Consider the following 24,665-nt stretch of genomic DNA (forward strand, 5'->3'; position numbering starts at 1 on the left):
TTAATTGTACTGAATTAGACTGTTGTAATTTTTGGAAACAGGTACTAACAGGTTGCTGTAAATATACTGAGAATTAGGGAAGCCACACTGAGCAGGATTTTGAAGGAGAAAAGTCAAATTTGTATTTTTCTTAATCTAACAAATGTTAAGTGACTTCCCCCTGAAGTATCCAACTTTTGAAAAAAGAGAAAAAGCTTCCAATACCACTAGATTTTTCTCTGTTTTTCTGTATTGCCTTCTCAGTCCAACTCACTGAGGGCAGAAGTTAATGTTCAACCTGATAAGAACTTTTTGGAAAAGATTTAATAAAATTTCCTTAGTAAATTGTGAACTCTCACATAAAGTCACTCTAAAGCTTGCCAACGGTTGGCCTTACAATCAACAGACATGTCTGCAATATTACACACAGATTCTCTGTGTAAAAGATTAACTAAAAGAGATTGCTATCATAATTTGTTGAAAACATTTCTGTTGCAAACATATGACAGGTTACAAAGGTTCTCATGAGCAAGATACTTGAGCTTAGTCCTTTTATTGAATAATTAAAGGTTTTAAACTCCAACAAGTGCCCGTACCTACTACAAAGAAATAACCCAAACTTGTTTTCTTTTTCATAGGAAGCTGTCCTTGATGAAGGTACAATTGCTTTTAAAAATTGGGTTAAAACAGGCACAGAAGTTTACAGACAGTTCTGAATCTTCGATGTGCAGAATCCAGAGGGAGTGGCAGTTAACAGCAGCAAAATTAAAGTTAAGCAAAGAGGTCCTTACACGTACAGGTGAACGAGTCCCCATAATAAGTGGCACTCTTTCCTTGACCATATGTATTTCTGAAAAAGCTTCCACTTGACAACTGCCATTGTATTGGAATATACTTGTTATTTTCTTGCCATTAATATACACTGAAATTTTTGTTTCTGCCTATATAAAACCCTAATCTAAGGATTTAATGATGATAAGAAATATATATTTTATTATGAATTTACCAGCATCAATTAACTGCCCTACATTTAGGAAGTTACAGGAGTTTTACACTTGTGGCATATATTCTCAACAAGTCTAAAATATGCATGCTAAATAGAAAAAAATCTATCACAATTTTACAACCAGAGCACTTTAAAATCCTAAAATTGAAAGCGTAGGTTATATGAGTGGTTCTCCAAGGGTGGCTCCTGAACCAGCCACATCAGCATCTCCTGGGAACTAAGTAGAAATGCAAATTCTCAGGCCCCACCTTAGACCAAATGAATCAGAGACTCTTGCTTTGGAGCTCAGCAATGAGTTTTACAAATACTCTGGGGGATTTCAATACACACTCAGTTCTGAGAACCGCAGCATTAAACTGATTCTACCTAACTACAATACCTGCTAAGGACTTCTATTCAAACTATTTTCCAGGTCTTAAGGGTATTTGTATTTATTCAATAGTTTCATTCTTATATTTTCTTCAGTACTGAGACTAAACAAGCTATACCTTTATCTTACATGCCTTAACAGTTTAATAGACTTTTGAACTCATTCTTAAACTATAAGAACTAAGGGAAGATAATTAGCCAGAACTTTTCAATTGTAAATTTAAAAAACTGATACCAGGGGATTTGAAGTGATTTACCATATTCATACAAACTTAGGACTGATATCTCTTAGACTGTTGAGTACATTTTCTTCTATCTAAATTTTAGACTATGTGTCTTTTCTAACTATCAAAGTAAGGAAAGGAAAGATTGAGGTGCTAAAAACACTAAACCTAACCAAGGATTAGGAATACATTTATGGTGCCCATATGGGAACAGAGTTAAGTCCTGCTATATCATTTGTCATACAAATATGTGATTTTTCCTCAAGAATAATTACAACTAGTTATACACTATGATCAAGCATTATTACAAAATTTCATATTTATAATGGTTTCTTCTAATTCATAGTTTAACTTTCTTATCTGCTTCAGATATTCTACAATTATATAATTTCTTTCCTTTCCATGTATTAATATGTTTCTAGATTGACAACTCACACTCAAATATAATGAAATAACAGTAGTTGGAAGGGTGATGCCTGCTGCCGCAGCACATGATATGTAAGCTGCAGAGCACCTTGGTACCTATTCTGTTCTAGTAATTAACCCCACATCTCCTTGTCTTCAGGCACAGGTCTGCGACTATTCACAACTCTGTCAAAGACGACTTGGTTTTCATTGTTACAGAAAAAAATCTTACCTTCAAAAATATTTTTATTTTTTCAGGGTCTTATAGTTCTATGTCATTATCAAAAGCCTATATGAATATCTTGTTCAAAAAATGTTGTAGCTACGATGTGTACCTATGAAAATCTAGAATTCACATATGACCTAGTAAGAATCTAGGCATAACTGTTTAAAAATCACAACTCTGTGAACTGACCACATGCAAGAAAAGAGAATAGTTTCTAGAATTTGAGAACTCATCACAGTTTTTGTTTAATTTTTTGTTTGTTTGGAGGGGTTATGATTTTACCTTTAAGGATATTAATTGGAGGATGGGAAAACATAAACATAATATTGAATCCTGTCCTAGTCTTGCTTGATAGGTTATATAAATTGTATTCTTAGAGGCTTTAACCTATCTCTATCTGGGATGAAAGCAGGGTGGGTTAGATATAATTGATTTACTTGGAGAAGCAATGAACTGAGGGTTAGAGAAGCTGGATTGGCAGCTAAAGTACATAAACAATAAACTCCTATTTACATGACAATGTTAAAGGAAATTATGATCAACTATGAGTCATCTTCTCTCATGATGTCAACAAAACAGAGTCCTTAGTGTCCCCTTGGATGCCTTAAATAATGGGAAAACGACTGTTTACTTTTCAGAAAAAGTTAATAGTTTGAGAGTCTTCCGCGTGTTGAGGTGATCCTGCCTCTCCACCAGTTACACCCTGAACTCAGTTGAAATTCTAAGTGGAGGAGGATGTCTCTCCTCAAACAGAACCACAGGCTTATTTGGCTTTTGGCTGCTAAAGTGAGCTTGATGAAACTTTGATTGACAAGATGTGACATGGGTCAAAGCATAAAATTGCCTGGATTGAGATCTTAATGATATATGTTCCAACCTAGACCATTTCTGTGAAGACCTGGTACCTCCTTCAGAATATTCTCAGATTCAACATAAAAAATAATAATAATTTAAGTTACTTTGCTTTGACAGGCATACATAGAAAGCAATACTGGGCTAAATCTGAGGCAAATTCCTCCCTTTGACCTTATTAACCAACACTTTCTAAAAGCTGTATATATTCTCATTTTTAAACCAAAAATTGAGTGATGATGTTCTCTCTTTAAAAGTACATTCTAAGCACAGGCCTCAGTTTGAAGGATTTTTCCCTTAGTGAGCGCCATCTACTGGTATAGCGTTGTAAGTACAACCAAGTAAACTAGAATTTGGGTCACAATTATTTTTGCTATTATTTCAACTACTACATATATATCAATCTTCCTGAAAATTACAGTCTTTTAATTTTAAATATTAATAATATGTAACCTAAGTTTAAAATACAATTATATAAGAGAAAAGAGTAACTGACTACTAATAGACTGTCCTGGCTGCTGTTTCAGATTTTTATATTCTTTGTATGTCTACAGTACTCCAAGAATAGTAAATAATAAAGCTTTGATGAAATTATATTAGAAATAAGATATTTCTATCTTTTTGTGAATTCCCTTTTTAAAGAATATGAACAATTAATTTATTTATTTATTCAAAAATATTTACCATATACCAGACAGTGCTTGGGGATACAAAACACACATAATACCTATCCTATAGGAATTTACTTTTTTATTATACCTGATTGAAATCAGGTCAGGTTTTCTTTGGTTTGCTTTGGTTTTTACACTTCAGTTTCATGTTTTTTCAGTCTTTACCTTAGTTAGATAACAACAGATATCTACTGTAGCCTCACAAAGCAGACATTCAAATATATGATAGAGCAATGAATACCCTATTTCATCTCAGTAAATATCTTGTACTTGCAAAAGATTTTTTTCCATAATAATCACCCTTCACCTCATTCCTAAAAAGTAGTTGGTATTTTCCAGGAGCTTAGAACTAATGAGTATACAGTATATGGGGCAGGGATAGAGAGGAACTGATCTCCAAAGTGGAAATTGTATTCCATTAGCTATCTTTAATTCTCATTAAAATACTGGAAATTATGGAAAAGCCAGTACAGGAAAGTCTGTGCACTTTGAACAGTCTTTCTAATATAAGAAAACGTGCTCTTACTGTTCCCCTGTTTAAACCTCTCTGCTGTCTCCTCCTGACTCTCAGGATAAAAGCTAAACATTTAAGTATGGGATGCAACCCTTTCACGTTCCAGATGTTGCCTATTACAGTCGCTTTATTTCCACCACTCTCCTTACTCCTTAAACCAACTATATCGAAACATCTGCATTTCTAAAATTACACCTGGTTCCTACTTCTTACCTAATACATGCTATTTTCTATGCTATTTTACCCAACTAAACTTCTCTTTGTCATTCAGACCACTTATGTGGAATTGTATCTTCTTTTTTTTAATTTTTATTGGAGTATGGCTGCTTTACAATGCTGTGTTAGCCTCCACTGCACAACAAAATGAATCAGCCATACACATGCAGGTACCCTCCCTTTTGGACTTCCCTCCCATTTAGGTTACCACAGTGCATTAGGTAGAGTTCCTTGTGCTGTACAGTAAGTTCCTATCAGTTGTCTATTTTATACATAGTATCAATAATGCATGTATGTCAATCCCAGTCTCCTATCTTGTCCCTTATCCCCACCACAACCAACCCAAGCCTGGGTTTGTTCCTGTTCTGTGTTTTCCCACAGAATCTGTGTAACCCACTATAATAACATGTATTCCCTCTCCTCTGCTATGCACATCTAAGATTCCTCTTCTCAACTTTGCTAGAGGTTCAGCATTGGCCTACTGATCATTTTAACCTACTTGTTTAGCCTAATTTCTGACATAGTCTATGCATTCAAAAATTATTTGTTGCATGAATAAACAGCATTTGAGACTTAATGTTCACTTGCAACAATTATTTTGAATTTTATTTACTTTTGTTTTTCAGAGTTTGTTATCTAGCCAAGGAAAATATAACGTGGGACTCCGAGACCCACACAGTCTCTTTTCAGCAGCCCAATGGTAACATCTTTGAACCCTCACTGTCAGTTGGAACCGAGAATGACACTTTCACTGTTCTCAATCTGGCTGTAGCAGTGAGTAGACAAACAGCAAAATTATTGGTTTTGAAATCTCTAGAATCCACTGTAATTAATCTCATGATTAGAACTATCATTAGATATCATTTATTTTGTCATTTTTATGACAATGTATTCTTATGGCATTATTTTGAATTATGGCCCTTTCTTTTATTAAGCTAAATTCTAGTATTTTCCATTTATTTGTTAAAAATCTGATACTGCAATTGGTGTCTTAAACCGTGATTTCATTTTTGGAGACTGCACCCCATTTCTATCCAAATGTATTTATTCAAGGAGTACTCAATTTACTTATCAAAAGATCAAGCTCTTCTATGTTTCAAAAGAGAAGTTTGAAAGAACTATTGTGGGGCTATAAGGAGCCATTCTTGAGCTCGATTCCACACCCTATTACTACTACAGTTGGTGTGTTTTATCCTGTGAGTACCAAATATGAATGTCGATATTGTTAGACTTTAACTGGATAAATATGGTGGCATTGGCAATTCATAATTTTATTATTTAGTGTGTATTTCTGATCTGGGAATACATATTCTAATTACTTAAAAGTCTCTATCTCACATGAACTCAGCTATACTAGTTGGGAAAATTTACATATCTGAATTTAACAATTAAAATTAAGAAGCTGACATTCAATCAAGTTTCCATTCTTTGATAAATACATAAATTGTCTAAAATTAGATGGTAAGCTGGTAAGGGCTTTGAATACAGTTTTGGCTTTGATTTCCTATCTATAAATAATCAAGCTTAATGCCATATATTTGTGTTAAATGTATTTATCATATCATTCCTCCTTCTCTAGACCTCTTACAAATTTGTTTTAATGTAAACTTAAAAGTTACTCAAAATTTACATGAGAATGATAACTCAGCAATGTCATATGTTCATAAAATTAGTTGATATGAACTCCTAGTAATCTACAAATGTCATGAAATGGCAGTTAGGAGATTTTTTAAAATGTGAACTTGGTGATGTATTTAGTTATAGCTTAACATTATGAGTCACGAATAGAACAAGATGACTACTGAACTGAAAAACTGAGTATGATTTCACTTGTCACTATATGAGATATTTGTTATATTTTCTAATTCATTGCTGTTATTATATTTTAGATGGTTTTTAGGATTGCAAGCTTATATATCAATTAAATATAAGTATAGAAAGCCTTGAGGAATAATGAATTCAGTTACTATTATTTAACTCAAATACTCTTCTTTCCTTGGCTAATTCTGTTTTTAATTCTATGTACCTAATCTTTAGTAACCACTTATTAGAGATCATAACATTGAGAAAACTTCTAGAAATCTGTCATTGTTCTCGTAGGTTTTGTTCACTAGCCCCTCATCTCAATATAATAGGAGTAGTGATCACAATGGCCTTTCTGGCTTAATTACAACAAAGAGTGCTGGAGTTCGATCACGTCAGTTTCTGATATTTATTTTCTACCTTTGTCTCAGCATCTACAGCTATTTCTAGGCACCTTTTACATTCTGTCTTTTTAAAATGTGAAAGACCAATAATTTTAAAACTTTATTGCATATATATTTCAAATCACATAAAATAATTATGAACAACCAGTGTTTGAGAAATGCAAAAGTGAGTTAATTACATATTTTATAACTTGGAAAATATGGCTTGTTCTAGAAGTAATTTTTTCTTGTACATATCTTTTCAGACCACAATACTTCAGATGGAGTTTATAAAGTTTTCAATGGAAAAGACTACATAAGCCATATTGCCATAATTGACACATTTAAAGGCATAAAGTAAGTATTCACACAAAGTGTGTGTGTGTCACTAGGATACTCTAAGGCAGGCAAGAAACTTGTTTAACAACTGGTAAGGCACAGGCACCAACCTATGGAACAGATCTGCCTGTATCTCAGTCCTAGAAACTCCCGTTCTGCCAGGCGTTAACCCTTTAGTTGCGACGACCGGTCCTACTAGTGCATAGGTGCTGAGTATCAGCCCCACTTGAGGGTTGACCTTTATGCACAGGGTCTCTTACATAAAGAAATCTAAAGGAACTACTTCCACCTCTGCTGCATAACCAGCGTTATTGTGCACTCATACAATTACATAACTGCAAATGAAAAGGAAGAAAGTCAATATGTCAACTTATCATCCAACAGGTAGGAAAATATATCTTACTGTTGTTTTCTTTACTGAGCATGAAATATAAAAATTGTTCATTCCAGGGACATGACTAAATATGTCTATAAAGACGGAAGCTAAATGAATCCATGCCAATGCTTTCATGACTTTCCCCTTCAAATTTTTCTTGAAATAATTTTATATATTGATAACTCAGCTTTTTAAAACTTTATCAATATGAAAATGGAATTACTATGTCCTGCTCTAACATTGACATATTAAACTTGATAGAGAGCACGCCTCCTGTGAAGTAGCAGTAGAATGAGATATGTTCATATAGCCATGATTTCCTACTTTTCCCTAGCTCCTGACTGTTTATCTGGAGACACCTAATTCATATGTCTAAAATAGGAAGAATCCCAATAAATATCAAGAAAAAGCCTTTTCTCCTCAAAGTTAAAATGAGTTTTACATCAGTGATTTCTTGATGAAGAATAAAGTAATCAAAATCATAAGAGATGAAATCTTTTTATTAATTAAGTAACCATTACCTCACACTGAGTTCCTATCTAAAATTTGCATAAAACATTTAAATACTAACTCATGTAACCCTTTTTCTTCTACAGAGTCCATAGTCACTTTTTTTTTTTATAGAAAAGTCTAATGGAGGAAAACAAACACTTCTAAATGCTCATTTTAGGGGATATCACATAGTGTTTGTATACTGACGGAAGTGAGAATTTCTTCCATTTCAATATCACAGAGATGTTTTGAGGAGAGTTACTATATGCTCCTAATTGGAGTAAGAATTTCACATGAGTTTAAGATTATGATAAGGTTAATTTAACTGACCATGGCAAGACTGAGCATGATTAATAGCTTACTCTGTTTAAAAAAGAAGCAACAGCTTGCCTTGACATCTTACTGGATGGTATGTTAGGAGTTTGAAAAACCTGTTTTCCATCATCAAAAAGTGGCAAACTATCTCTACTGTTATATGTATATATACCAGGAAACAATACAAACATCTTAAGTAGATACCAAAGTATAAATTAATAAACTTTGTCCTACTTTAATGTCAGTTCATGCAAGAGTTAAAAGAGGGGAAAAGTATAAATTGATTATCTGCATGTTTCCAATAGCTATTGATCAAACATCTGCTTCTTTCTGTCCTCCTCCACACTGCCCTCTTCTCCCTCATACTGAGTTTGCATCAGTTATCCACTTAATATTTTCCTCCTATTCAGTTGAACACTCAACATACTATGATACAATCCACTTCTCCCATTGCAACAAAAAAAACTTAACGTAAGAAGAGATCTAAATTTCTGATAAATATTTCTCAACCTTTTTTGAAGAACTCTGGCTGCTCCAAATTGTTTCTAACTAACAACATTTGGCAGTTTTTATTTTTTAATCTGGCCATTTAATGGTAACAGGCACTTCATTTATCTCAACAAGATGAAAACTTCAAATAAAACATAGACCAAATGATTTAGAATATTTCTTAAACTTAGCATTTGTCACATCTAGTCTAATCAATATTTATTATTTTAGCAGAAGTACTGAATTATAATAGACAAAGTAATGTGATATGGTGTTCTTGGAATGACAATGTTCATTTCCTTTTTTTTTTTTATTTTTTATTCCTAAGGCATGTCTCTTAGTGGGCAAGCGATTGTGACATGATTAATGGTACAGGTAAGGGCATTTCTTCTGTGGTAATAATCACAGTGAAATCACCTCCTTTCTCCCATAAATCAACCATCGTACCTACAATGTTCTGGAGGGGTATGCATTTACCTGTCTTTATATCCCTACAACATAATTCAGAATCTCTGTTCTTATACAGGCTTAGTAAATGTCTGTCTAATGTGACTGAACTTCTCAAGATTAACCACTGAGGATAAACCTTTACTGCACTCCTAGGGAAATGTTTGCTTTGTAAAAACTTTACTTAATTAACTGCCTTCCTGGCTGCAGAAGTAAGGGGTTAGAAAAACTTAGAGTAGTAGTTACTGTTCACATGTTTTGTATATACTGTATAGATAATAATTTAAAACTGAAAGAATTTAAAAATCAATATAATTAAAAAAGGTAAACATACATCCAAGGGGAGGTTTCAATATGAAGTAGAATCAGTGAATTTCCAAGTAGAGCCATCTATTTTGAATAAGATGATCAGAATTACAGAGAAAAGAACAACAGAAGCAACAAAAACAAGGTTACATACGTACTAACCAAGGTACTAACCATGAAAAATGTATGCACAAATGAACATTCTGAATTAGAGTTGGGAAGAAAGAAGGTGCTATGAACTTAGATTTAAAGTATAGTTAGATCCAACTTATTATTCTCCTTGAAGAAAAGCAAAGTACACATATATCTATTAGTTTAAGAATTAAGGTTTAAAAAGCAAGGGGAATCAAAATGAGGTAATTAAAATCAGAGGCGAGCTTTCAGCTACTAAGAAATATCAACAGAAGCAGAGCATAATGTTTACAAAGCCGGTGAGGCAATACTTTATAGGAAAATATATAATGAAGATGAAAAATGTTAAAGTTATGTAAAAAGTAGGGAATAAAAAGGAAACACAGGGAATGTTCATTTTCACAAAGGTATTGCTGAGTTTTGCATGTTTAATTTTGTTAACACTCTTCTAGGAAAAAAAAAAAACAGCAAAACCACTGATTGATTGATTTGCAGAGCTTTGAGCCATGGGGATGGGTGAAGAAATTCCTTTCCAAGTGATGCATTTCTGTGAATAATGTCCCAATACCAATAAAGGTGTCCCAATACCACTAACTTTAGTAATTTCCTAAGAATAAACTTCAATCCTTCGATACAGAGAAAAATATACTGTGCTTCTTTTAAATAGTATTTATCATGAGTTTAAAAAATGTATTTAAAAACTTTGCCCAAAACTAAGAAGTAGTGAAGTTTTAAAACAGGAATTGGAGGATTCATTAATGACCATAATATAAATATATGAGCATCAGGCATGAAGTTAAAAGTATCTAAGAGGAAAATAGAAGTAAAACAAACAAGGAGCAGGGGTAGTTTGGACAGGCCAGGGACTCAGACAATTTGTGTGAGAGAGACTGTTGGTTATAGCACTAGGAAAATAGACTGATAAAATGGAAAAATTCCAACATTTTTATCATGATTTAGAAGTACTTCCTATACCTTCTTTAATAAGCTTAAAGAGACATAAAATGAAAATATTGATTTACATTTGAATGTATTTTTTTAAAAAAAGAGTCCTGCTAGTATCCACTATCTTACGGTCATGACCTTTATGGTGTCATTATGACATACTTTATGGTGTCATTATGACATCATCTTCGATAATACTTCAGGTGATTTTTAAGGCTTTTTGATGTATTATTTTCCTTTAATGGCTAAGGTGTTGGAAGGCAGTTGTAGACAATGCCCATCTTACTGTTTTGAACAAACACATTCAGTGGTGGCTCATTTTACTGATATTCATTTGTGGAGTAAATGGAGGAATTATCTAGTTATTTCTTCTTATATCCAGTGTGTGCCACGGACCTTAACAATTGTAGAGGTTCAATAAACTCAAAAAATGCCCATTTTGATGTATACATTTTCAAACTATTTGCATAAAATTCTGTTTAGTGAGAGAACTTCAATAAATGATTTAAAAAACATTAATCAGCATAAGGTTAGGTGAATGAATCACAATCGACAGTAAGAACATTTACCAAAAGAACTTGTAAAGGAAGCTCAAGGTAAGGAAATTGCCACTCTACTGATTGGATAGAAAAACACAATCACAGTTTTAACAACATGTGATTTTGCCATTGTTTTTTTTTTAAACTTTCATTTATTTTTAAGGAGTGGGAAAATTTAATACAAAATTGAATACCATTGAATAGTATAGTACACAGACTTGTTGAATATGGTAGCAGCTAGTAACCTGTCACTATTAAGTACCTGAAATGTGACTGGTACAAACTGAAATGTGCTATAAGTATAAAGTACACACTGGATCTTTAGATTTTGTTAATTTTTATATTGATTATACATTAAATGATATTATTTTGGATATACTGGGTTAAATAAAATATAACTGATATTTTTATCAGTTTTAAATGTGGCTACTGGAGGATTTAAAAATTACATGTGTACAAATTTCTGGGTTGATTGGCTGGTAAGATTGCAGGATAGAAGGACGTGAGCTCACCCCTTCTTTCAAAAACACCCAAATCACAACTAACTGCTGAACAACCACCACCAAAAAAAAAAAAAAACAAAAAAACCAAGAGACTTTCAAAAAAGATACCCTACATCCACAGACAAAGAAGAAGCCACAACAAGACAGTAGGAGGGGCACAACTGCGATAAAACTGAATCCCATACCTGTCAGGTGGGCAACCCACAAACTGGAAATAATAATACCAGAGAAGTTCTCCCTCAGGATTGAAAGTCCTGAGCCCCATGCCAGGCTTCCCAGCCTGGGGGTCTGGCAAAGGGAGGAGGAGACCCCAGAGAATCTGGCTTTGAAGGGCCATGGTGTTTGATTGCAGGAATTCCACAGGACTGGGGGAAAGAGAAGCTCCACTCTTGGAGGGCACACACAAGGTCCCAGGCACACCAGGACCTACAGAAAAAAGCAGTGGCATCATATGACTCTGGGCCAGACCTACCTGTTAGTATTGGAGGGCCTCCTGCTGAGGTGGGGGGCAGCTGTGGCTCATGGTGGAAACAAAGACACTGGCAGTGGCAATTCTGGTGAGTACTCATTGGCATGAACCCTCCTGGAGGCCGCCATTTCCTCCCCAAGGCCTAACCTGATCCAACAGTCTGTAAGCTCCAGTGCTGGGACGCCTCAAGCAAAACAATGAAGAAGGCAGGAACACAGCCACAACCATCAGCAGACAGGCTGCTTGACGTCTTCATGAGCATGGCCCTGCCCACCAGAGGGACAAAACCCAGCTCAACCCACCAGTGGGCAGGAACAAGACCCTTCCACCAGGAAGCCTGCATAAGCTGCTTAGACAGCCTCATACACCAAGGGGCAGAGAGAAGAAGCAAGAACTACAATCCTGCATCCTGCAGAATGGAAATTGCAATCACAGAAAATTAGACAAATGGAATGCCAGAGAAGTATGTCCCAGATGAAGGGACAAGATAAAACCCCAGAAGAACAACTAAGTGAAATGGAGATAGGCAATCTACCCAAAAAAGAATTCAGAGTAGTGACAGTGAACATGATCCAATATCTTGGAAAAAGAATGGAGGCACAGATCAAGAAGATGCAAGAAATGTTTAACAAAGAACTAGAAGAACTAAAGAACAAACAAACAGAGATGAACAATACAATAACTGAAATGAAAACTACACTAGATGGAATGAATAGCAGAGTAACTGAGGGAGAAGTACAGGTAAGTGAGCTGAAAGCCAGAATGGTGGAAATCACTGCTGCAGAACAGAATAAAGAAAAAAGAATGAAAAGAAATGAAGACAGTCTAAGAGACCTCTGGGACACCATTAAACACACCAACGTTCGCATTATAGTGGTCTCAGAAGGAGAAGAGAGAGAGAAAGGACCCAAAAAATTACTGGAAGAGATAATAGCTGGAAACTTCCCTAACATGGGAAAGGAAATAGTCACCCAAGTACAGGAAGCACAGAGTCCAAGGCAGGATAAACCCAAGGAGGAACACACTGAGACACATAGTAATCATATTGACAAAAATTAAAGACAGAAAAAATATTAAAAGCAGCAAGGGGAAAACAACACATAACATACAAGGTAACTCCCATAAGATTATCAGCTGATTTCTCAGCAGAAACTGATTCAGCTGATTTCTCAGCTGCTTTCTCTGCAGGCCAGAAAGGAGTGGCATGACATATTTAAAGTGATAAAAGGGAAGAACCTACAACGAAGAATACTCTACCCAGCAAGGCTCACATTCAGATGCAAGAGAGAAATCAAAAGCTTTACAGACAAGCAAAAGCTAAGAGAATTCAGCACCACCAGACCAGCTTTGCAACAAATGCTAAAGGAACTTCTCTAAGTGGGAAACACAAGAGAAGAAAAGGACCTACAAAAACAAACCCAAAACAACGAAGAAAATGGTCATAGGAACATACACATCAATAATTACCTTAAATGTGAATGGATTAAATGCTCCAACCAAAAGACACAGGCTTGCTGAATGGATACAAAAACAAGACCCATATATATGCTGTCTACAAGAGACACACTTCAGGCTGGAGTAGCAATACTCATATCAGACAAAATAGACGTTAAAGACTGTTACAAGAGACAAGGAAGGACACTACATAATGATCAAGGGATCAATCCAAAAAGATAAAACAATTGTAAATATATATGCACCCAAAATAGGAGCACCCTAATATATAAGGCAAATACTAACAGCCATAAAAGGAGAAATTGACAGCAACACAATAATAGTGGGGGACTTTAATACCCCACGTTCATCAATGGACAGATCATCCAGAAAGAAGACCAAAGGAAACACAGGCTTTAAAACACAAATGAGACCAGATGGACTTAATTGATATTTAGAGAGCATTCCATCCAAAAGCAGCAGAATATACTGTTCCAAGTGCACATGGAACATTTTCCAACATTGATCACACACTGGGCCACAAAATGAGCCTCAGTAAGCTTAAGAAAACTGATATTATATCAAGCATCTTTTCCAGCCACAATGCTATGAGATTAGAAATCAACTATAATAAAAAAAAAAAAAACTGTAAAAAAACACAGTTTGAGGCTAAACAACATGCTACTAAACAACCAATGGATCACTGAAGAAATCAAAGAGGAAATAAAAAAAATACCTAGAGACAAATGAAAATGAAAACCTGACAATCCAAAAGCTATGGGAAGCAGCAAAAGCAGTTCTAAGAGGGAAGTTTATAGCAATACAATCTTACCTCAGGAAACAAGAAAAATGTCAAATAAACAACCTAACCTTACACCTAAAGCAATTGGAGAAAGAAGAATAAACAAAACCTGAAGTTAGTAGAAGGAAATAAATCATAAAAGTCAGAGCAGAAATAAATGAAATAGAAATGAAGAAAACAATAGAAAAGATCAATAAAACTAAAAGTTGGTTCTTTGAAAAGGCAAACAAAATTGATAAACCTTTAGTCAGACTCATAAAGTAAAAAAAGGGAGAGGGCTCAAATCAATAAGATTAGAAGTGAAAAAGGAGAAAATTTACAACAAACACCACAGAAATACAAAGAATTATAAGAGACAACTACAAGCAAATATATGTCACTAACTGGACAATCTGGAAGAAATGGACAAATTCTTAGAAGGGTACAGTCTCCCAAGACTGCACCAAAAAGAAATAGAAATATGAAAAGACCAATCACAAGTACTGAAATTGAAACTGATTAAAAACTTGCAAGAAACAAAAGTCCGGGATCAGATGACTTCACAAGCAAATTCTATCAAACATTTAGAGAAGAGTTAACACCTCTCCTTCTCAAACTATTCAGAAAGTTGCAGAGGAAGGAATACTCCCAAACTCATTCTATGAGGATACCATCAACCTGATACTAAAACCAGACAAAAACACCACAAAAAAAGAAAATTACAAGCCAATATCACTGATGAACATAGACACAAAATTCCTAAACAAAATACAAGCAAACCAAATCCAACAATACATTAAAAGGACAACACAACATGCTAAAGTGGGATTTAACCCAGGGATGCAAGGATTTTTCAATATCCGCAAATCAATCTGTGTGATACACCATGTTAACAAATGGAAGAATAAAAACCATATGATCGTCTCAACAGATGCAGAAAAAGCTTTTGACAAAATTCAACATCACTTATGATAAAAAAAAAAAAAACTCTCCAGGAAGTGGCTATAGAGGTAACCTATCTGAACATAATAAAGGCTATATATGACAAAAATACAGTTAACATCATACTCAATGGTGAAAAGATGAATGCATTTCCTCTAAGATCAGGAACAAGACAAGGATGTCCCCTCTTGCCACTATTATTCAACATAGTTGTGGAAGGCCTAGTCATGGCAATCAGAGAAGAAAAATAAATAAAAGGAATCCAAATTGGAAAAGAAGAAGTAAAACTGTCACTGTTTGCAGATGACATGACACTACACATAAAAAATCCTAAAGATGCTACCAGAAAACTACTAGAGCTCATCAATGAATCTGGTAAAGTTGCAAGATACAAAATTAATACACAGAAATCTCTTGCATTTGTATACACTAACAAGGAAAGATCATAAAGAGAAATTAAGGAAACAATGCCATTTATCATTTCATCAAAAAGAATAAAATACCTAGGAATAAACCTATTGAAGGAGACAAGAGACCTATACTGTGAAACTATAAGATGCTGATGAAAGAAATTGAAGATGACACAAACTGATGGAAAGATATACCATGTTCTTGTATTCAAAGAACGAATATTGTCAAAATGACTATACTACATAAGGCAATCTACAGATTCAATGCAATCCCTATCAAATTACCAATGGCATTTTTCACAGAAGTAGGACAAAAATTTCAAAATGTGTATGGAGACACAAAAGACCCTGAGTAGCTAAAACAATCTTGAGAAAGAAAAACGAAGCTGGAGGATCAGGCTCCCTGACTTCAGACTATACTACAAAGCTACAGTCATCAAAACAGTATGGTACTGGCACAAAAACAGAAATATAGATCAATGGAACAGGCTAGAAAGCCCAGAAATAAACCCACAGACCTGTGGTCAATTAATCTATGACAAAGGAAGCAAGACTGCACAATGGAGAAAAGACAGTATCTTCAATAAATAGTGCTGGGAAAACTGGACAGCTACATGTTAAAAAAAAGTGAAATTAGAGCATCCTTTAACACCATAGGCAAAAATAATCTCAAAATGGATTAAAGACCTAAATGTAAGACCGGATACTATAAAACTCTCAGAGGAAAACATAGGCAGAACACTCTCTGATGTAAATTACAGCAATATCTTTTCTGAACCATCTCCTACAGTAATGGAAATCACAAGAAAAATAAATAAATCCTAACTGAACTCAGAAGCTTTTGCCCAGCAAAGTAAACCATAAACAAAACGAAAAGACAACTCACAGAATGGGAGAAGATATTTGCAAACAATGCAACCAACAAGGGATTAATGTCCAAAATCTTCCACAGCTCATGCAGCTCAATATCAAAAAAACAGGGCTTCCCTGGTGGCACAGTGGTTGAGAGTCCACCTGCCGATGCAGGGGACACGGGTTCATGCCCCGGTCCGGGAAAATCCCACATGCCACGGAGCAGCTGGGCCCGTGAGCCATGGTTGCTGAGCCTGTGCGTCCGGAGCCTGTGCTCCGCAACGGGAGAGGCCACAACAGTGAGAGGTCCGCGTACCAGAAAAAAAAAAAAAAAATCATTAAATATCAAAAAAACAAACAACCCAATCAAAAATTGGGCAGAAGATATAAATAGACATTTCTCCAAAGAAGACAAACAGATGGCCAAGAGGCACATCAAAAGATGCTCAACATCGTCAACTATCAGAGAAATGCAAATCAAAACTACAATGAGATATCACTTCACACTGATAGGAATGGCCATCATCAAAAAATCCACAAATAAAGCCTGGGGAGGTTGTGGAGAAAAGGAAATCTTCCTACACTCTTGGTTGGAATGTAAACTGGTACAGCCACAATGGAGAACAGTATGGAGGTTCCTTAAGAAACTAAAAATAAAGCCACCATATGATCCAGCAATCCCCCTCCTGGGCATATATCCGGAGAAAAACGTGGTTCAAAAGGATACATGAACCTCAATATTCATTGCAGCGCTGTTGACAATAGCCAAGACATGGAAGCAACCTAAATGTCCATGGACAGATGAATGGATAAAGAAGATGTGGTACATATATACAGTGGAATATTACTCGGCCATTATAAAGTATGAAATAATGACATTTGTAGCAACATGGATGGACTTGGAGATATCATACTAAGTGAAATAAGCCAGACAGATAAAGACAAATACCATGTGATATTGCTTATATGCAGAATCTAAAAAAAAATGATACAAATGAATTTATTTACAAAACAGAAACAGACTCACAGCTTAGACAACAAACTTAGGGGTTATGGTGGACACGTAGTAAACAATGGAGCGTAGGAGACATACAATAAACACCCAAATGCATGGACCCCAGCAAGTGAGCAGCCTTTCTCTCCAGGATTAAGCTTTGGAAGATTGAAACTTTATGTTTATTTCATTTAAATTGGGCAAAAATAAAGGATTTGAGGGAGTCATATAAATATTTAGTCCATAGAGGAAACTAACTATGAGAAATGTCTTCAATATAAATACTCTCTGGTAGTTCATAAGCAAAAAATAATCTGAGAAGCTTTTGAAAACAAAGATAAGAATAGCTCATACTCAAGTACAGTTCTGCTAAGCCTTAAAATTTCCCAAGATTTTTTTCCCTAAGATTTAAGCATGAATTCTAACAAGATTATATCTAATTTTTGTAAGTTAAAGCAATAATATAAATTTAAAAATAGGAAAAGATGGATCTCCAGAATGAAGTTCAGTTTCCCAGAATGAAGCTCTTTCTTATCTGTGTTTAGATCATTCTATGCTGTGTTTGAAGGCAAAATTGATCTGATAGGAATCCCTGTGTGTAGATTCATTTTTCCATCCAGGGCTTTTGCATCTCCACTTCAAAATCCAGGCAACCATTGTTTCTGCACAGAAACAATTACCTCCAAAGACTATACCTTATATGGTGTGCTAGATGTTAGCAAATGCAAAGAAGGTGAGTACAAGTTCTCAGTGTCACTATCCATGGCATAATTTGCATTATTCTTTAAAATGTAAACTTCACCCGGGATTCCTTTCCACTAGAAATTTAAAGTGAGAAAGCAATAAGGGCAGAAAGTTAGGGTGATGGTAGGATATTTTTTTTCTGATTTTTGTACCGCTTTCAAGCTCCCAGTTGTTTCAGTGTTGCAAAACTTAGTTACTGTTAGGTAAAACCATACTGATATTTCCCTGTGCTACTTTGGATAATATAACTTTAGGTCCTTCATGCATTTTTAAATTGGATTATTTATTTTTTTGAGTTGTGTGAATGCCTTGTATGTTTTGAATGTTAATCACTAATGGGATATGTGGTTTGCAAATATTTTGTCCCATCCCATAGGTAGCCTTTTCATTTTTGATGGTTTCCTTTGCTGTGCAGAAACCCTGTGCTCCTTTTAGATTTAGGGTAAAATGAAAATAGTTCTCAGAATACTTTTTGCATCCCAATTTATCCAGCTGACATTTTTCTAACTTTTTCTACCCTAGAAAATGGTCAATAAAAATAAGTATATTTCAGGATGTCTCTGAAAGAAGAATTGACTCAAACACGAAATTTGGAGTCTATCTTATTTTGCTCACCTACTTCATGTTGGAGTTAGTGTGACTAAAGAGAGAAAAACCTCTTCAATAAATTCTCAGTCCATAGACATATACTGCCTGAAACATGAAGGTATATGGTTGTAACTTTGTGTTCAACAGCTAAGCTTTGCGTATTTAAAATAAACACCAAAGCGATGAACAACAGACATCAATTGACTGGTTACTAGGAGAAGTTTAAACTTTATTTTTGTTCAAAAGTGATTAGATGTTATAATCTTCCCTTACCCTGACCCTCCAATTAGTATTCAAAGCCAAATTTGCATTTCTTTTTTAACTTAAAAAGCTTTATTTTCAAGGAAATCTTTTCTGAGAGGTATGTGTAATGAGGAAAATGATTTATCCCAATTGTCTGTTAAAACTTGTTTTCAGGAAAACCTGTGTACATTTCACTTCCTCATTGTTTACATGCAAGTCCTGAAATTACAGAATCTTTTGAAGGCTTAAGTCCAAATGAAGAAGAACATAGTAGTACTTAGATGCTGAACCTGTAAGCAACTACATTATTGATCTGATTGGTTTAATATTGTTTTCTAAAAATGAGGGAAAAATTATATTATCTCCATTCTCTCAATCATATTTATTTATCATATTTATTACATCAAAATCTTGATAAATTACTTACTTTTACCTCAATGAAAATTACATTGATCTCTTCCTATTGTTGCTTATGAAATGTCACAGTAATTCTAGCCTAGTTTTTTAGCATGTGGAATTTTATAGACTTTTTAATTGTTCACAGGTCAGGGAAAGCAATGATGGAATGATTCTAACTGGCTTAAAACAATTTGGTATAAATTACAATTTTATGCTCATTTTATACTTAATTACAAGCATTGCTTTTATGAATTGACACTGTAGATTACAAAGGATTAAAAGAGATTTTATGGGTATATGAGCATTTGAGGCAAGATCTATTATACTTAGTGTCAGGAAAAAAATCTATTAAATTTCCTATAGTGTAACAGTTTCACCTTTTAATTTATTTTAATATTCTCCTTTTCAAAATTTAAATGACATGCCAGAATTTTAGCAGGCATGTTTCAGTTTAAATAATGATAGAAGTAGTATTATAATTATACTGATGATACACAGGTTCTGGCTGATATATAGTTGAACATGCATAGCTCAGGATTTAAATTGACTGTATGAGTTCTAGGTATCAGTATTGTTGTTGTTGTTGTTGATCCTCCAAAACCAGATCAGAAAAATACCACAAATCTAACTAAAGCTTAGACACGAGGCTGGGAAAAGGAATTGTGTGTGTGCATGCATACGCATATGCGTATACATCTGTATATGCACAGACATATACAAATAAAATTTAATTATGGAGAGTTATGTATGTGATATTTAATATGTTCAATTAACTATTTAATAAATTTCATAAGTTTCAAGTAGTACAGTTTCACCTTAGGTTCTACATAACAGTAAAAATAAATTTTGGATTTATAAAAGACTTTTTTTTTTAAAGGAAGTGGGTAATTATTTTAGTTTGTTCTCTTTTTAGGTATCTGGATTTACTTTATGATTTGAAAAACAGCTGCAGATCAATATACTGGTTAAGCCAGCAAGAAAAATTGAGTGAGTCTCTTGAACGAGCTTCATTATGATTTTTAGTATTTTCTTCTAAGAATATGAGTATATCTATGAAAGGAAGGGGAAAGAACATAAAATGTCAACTTCTCTTTGGCTTAATGTCATTAAATAATTATTAAATGCTTGTAACTTTCATTTGTAATTTAGAATTATATATATTTTCTATTGAAATGGTATTTACACACATTTTGGAATGAGTATATGGTGGCATTGCTCATTTTGCTAGCTGTCCAAATATTTCCATGACCATAGTTTCTAGAATTCATATTTTAGTTTCCTGGCATAATTTGTGAAAGGGAAAATATATGCTTAGAAAAAGTTAATTTAATTAGAAATCTGTATTAGAAAGATTTATAAGAGTGAAAGATGTCTGAGAAACATCCATATTAAAATTTAAATGATTTATTACAGGGAACAAAAATTAGTTGCAAGAGCAACTAATTTCTGAACATTCATTTACACTAGTAATTACTAACATTTCTGTTATACATGTGTAATGTATTAGTATAAATTTTCATAATTATTTTCAGTGTATATAACAGAGCATTAAGGGGTCTGACACAGACTATATGATGCCTGTTCTTTGGCTTAATGAGGTTAGTATTTTTTAATCTATTAGTCACTAAAAACAGTAAACTTCTTTGTATATAGAAAAAGCTTTTGATGTTTGAAAACTGAATAAGTATGTATAGTATTTGAAGTATGAGTTTCCATTACCCATATGGACAAGTTCATACATTATTAATTATATAATTAATTATTTTGAGAGAACCAAGACACACAGAAATGTCAGGATTATGTTAGATTTCAGTGTTTTTATTTTAGAATGACAAAGTACTTCCTATCACTTAAGATTATTTTCATAATGCATCTATTAAACACTGTTTCTTGTCATACTGCCTGTGATGGGAAAGAGGCAAACGTGAAACTCCAAATAACTCAATGTGAATTCTGACTGCTAATAAAAGCCAACCAAGTTTATAAAGACCAGGTCTGAGTAGGTATAGGCAGTTTATCTATTACCTGACAAGATATTTTTAGTGTGAATCATGGAACTGATTAGGCACAGAATTAGGACACGCATTTCATAAGCCTTTAGAGGAAGGAAACTGTTGATATTTGCCATTTCCCTCTGTCACTAGGAAACATCATTTGGAAAACTGGAAAATATTTCTGTAAGACCATTGTATTGATCAGTGAAGCCAGTGTATTGAAAACTGCTATATAACATGTTTAAAGGGAAGAGGATTATATTTCTCTCTCTAAATATTCCACCTTGGCATTTATTACCTTGTTTGACATGCAAAAGGACTTCCATTGGTTTGTCTTACAGATAAAGACGACTAAAATGTATGCAGTGTTTTGAAAAAAGACTGATACATAAGTGGAGGGTTTTGACTATTTTGCTCCACTAAACTACCCAAATAATGCTAAAAATTATTAACTTGATTACAGACTGGCACCATTTGGTGATGAGAAGAGAGCAATGTTCATAAATCAAGTGACTGGAAAAATAAACCTCCTTGGTCTGGTAGAAATGATCTTAATGAGTGTTGGTGTGGTGATGTTTACTGCTTTTATGATTTCATACTGTGCATGAAGATCAAAGTAAAATAAGTAAGTATATAACAAAAATTATATAGAGCTTCAATAACAGTAGTTTATATATTAGCTGTTTTCATTTTATCAAAAAGAGGTTATAAATGAGGCTGCAAATATTTCTGAACATATCTGGTCAACTAATGTTTTTAATACATCTGTGAAGTTTTGAGATGCTTAATGTAAGTTAAAATATAAATGAAGGCTGAATGAGTAATAAGGCGTATTAATATCAAGCATATCACTATATTACATGTTTATTCTGGGAGGAATGGGCTAAAATATGAAATTGTCTCCCTTGAAAAGTTAGACTGTTGCACAAAAGCTATATATGTGCTAACTTTTCATTTCTTGATTATTTCTAGCTAATTATTTTAGAAATCACAAACAATTTATTATGTCACTGACTAGGAAAGGTTATGTAAAAATGAAAATGGTAGATATTTCGGGAGACTGAAATTTACAAGAGAAAAGAAAATAAAAAGCAAAATTCAATAACCTAGAAATTAATGAGAAATAAAAACTCAGTAAATGATAGAGATAAAATAGGATAAATATGCTATTTTAAAATGAAGATAACATATTAATACAGAAACAGGATTTTAGCATATAGACATGCCGTCCAAAATCACGGTGTGCACCCTATATGTTTAAATGTGGATGCCCTGATGAATGATTACAATTCATGAACTAAAACTGAATACAACAGTACAAGAAAATTGAAGAAAAACAATGTTCAACGCAGGAAAACTGAATTACTCAGAGTTTACAGGAAAAAATCAGGTAAATGTGGACAGTAGGAGTTTTAGCAAAACTGTAGAGGTGGTTCAGGCCTCTGTGTTTTAGACATTACTGCCTGTGGCCCCTTGTACATAGAGGAATGACTGTCTGACCTTATCTCCCCTAAATGGAAGCCTTTCTTTAATAAACATACGTGGAATAAGTATGGCCTGCGGGGGGTAATTTTCCACTTAACCATAGTTTCCATCCTTCCTCCCTTCCTAGGAACCTCAAAAAATATATACAAAAAAAAAAATATATATATATATATATATATATATATACAATCAAAATAAAAGCAATATACTTAGTATGAAAATCACAACTTTATAACAAGTCTTACACCCAATCCAAAAATGGGCAGAAGACCTAAATAGACATTTCTCCAAAGAAGATATACAGACTGCCAACAAACACATGAAAGAATGCTCAACATCATTAATCATTAGAGAAATGCAAATCAAAACTACAATGAGATATCATCTCACACCAGTCAGAATGGCCATCATCAAAAAATCTAGAAACAATAAATGCTGGAGAGGGTGTGGAGAAAAGGGAACCCTCTTGCACTGCTGGTGGGAATGTGAATTGGTTCAGCCACTATGGAGAACAGTATGGAGGTTCCTTAAAAAACTACAAATAGAACTACCATTTGACCCAGCAATCCCACTACTGGGCATATACCCTGAGAAAACCAAAATTCAAAAAGAGTAATGTACCAAAATGTTCATTGCAGCTCTATTTACAATAGCCCGGAGATGGAAACAACCTAAGCGCCCATCATCGGATGAATGGATAAAGAAGATGTGGCACATATATACAATGGAATATTACTCAGCCATAAAAAGAAACGAAATTGAGCTATTTGTAATGAGGTGGATAGACCTAGAGTCTGTCATACACAGTGAAGTAAGTCAGAAAGAAAAAGACAAATACCATATGCTAACACATATATATGGAATTTAAGAAAAAAAAATGTCATGAAGAACCTAGGGGTAAGGCAGGAATAAAGACGCAGACCTCCTAGAGAACGGACTTGAGGTTATGGGGAGGGGGAGGGGTGAGCTGTGACGGGGTGAGAGAGAGTCATGGACATATACACACTAACAAACGTAGTAAGGTAGATAGCTAGTGGGAAGCAGCCGCATGGCACAGGGATATTGGCTCGGTGCTTTGTGACAGCCTGGAGGGGTGGGATAGGGAGGGTGGGAGGGAGGGAGACGCAAGAGGGAAGAGATATGGGAACATATGTATATGTATAACTGATTCACTTTGTTATAAAGCAGAAACTAACACACCATTGTAAAGCAATTATACCCCAATAAAGATGTTAAAAAAAAAAAAAAAAAACAAGTCTTACCCTACTTCCAATCAGATTACTGACTGTAAGCTGTCTTATACAGAAATTCTGGAGCTGCCACTGATAATTACTGACCTTCTTTTATGCACCAAAATTATGCTGTTTTACATGAATTATCACAACTAATCTCTAATAAAATTTTATGTTTCCAATAGCCAGGGATTCATCAGCAACCATTCTATTTGAGACATTCCAGAAAATTTAAAATTTTAACAGTGAAAAACTGTCCATTTTCAAAATGTGAATCTAATCTAATATTAAAAAAATAAAGTGGAACATTTGGAACAATATTTGTGAGTATGTGAGACTGAGAGCTCGGGCCTAGGAAGGCAACTCAATCTTTTGTTCTGATGCTTTCTGCCTATATTTATTCACTAAAAAAAGGACTGAACAATTCTGCCTACAATCCTTTGAACAGAATATATTCAAAATGCTAACCTAATATATTCACATTATAATGAAGGAAATACTGCATCACCTTTAAAACCTGTCATTAGTCAATTAACAGATAAGTTATGATTAAACAAAGTAATTCAT

The 24,665-nt window shown here is 34.2% G+C and overlaps 1 long non-coding RNA gene across 3 annotated transcripts in view; it reads left to right on the top strand.

Annotated features, from left to right (window-relative positions):
- LOC101326260 (uncharacterized) overlaps positions 1 to 23,983 on the top strand; it is a 41,018-nt gene extending 17,035 nt beyond the window's left edge. Inside the window, exons 2-7 of one of the 3 annotated variants that reach the window (XR_004528094.2) lie at positions 5,089 to 5,236; positions 6,915 to 7,005; positions 8,988 to 9,034; positions 20,301 to 20,374; positions 21,845 to 22,006; positions 23,505 to 23,983. This is a non-coding gene — a long non-coding RNA (uncharacterized lncRNA). Of the gene's footprint in view, positions 1 to 5,088; positions 5,237 to 5,259; positions 5,659 to 6,914; positions 7,006 to 8,987; positions 9,035 to 20,300; positions 20,375 to 21,844; positions 22,007 to 23,504 lie in introns of those variants that run through there. The other 2 variants (XR_004528097.2, XR_004528096.2) reach the window with 2 other exon arrangements.
- Positions 23,984 to 24,665: the final 682 nt, after the last annotated feature.

This window comes from Tursiops truncatus, chromosome 9 (assembly GCF_011762595.2).
Source record: "Tursiops truncatus isolate mTurTru1 chromosome 9, mTurTru1.mat.Y, whole genome shotgun sequence".
In the NCBI taxonomy this organism is placed as follows: Eukaryota; Metazoa; Chordata; class Mammalia; order Artiodactyla; family Delphinidae; genus Tursiops; species Tursiops truncatus.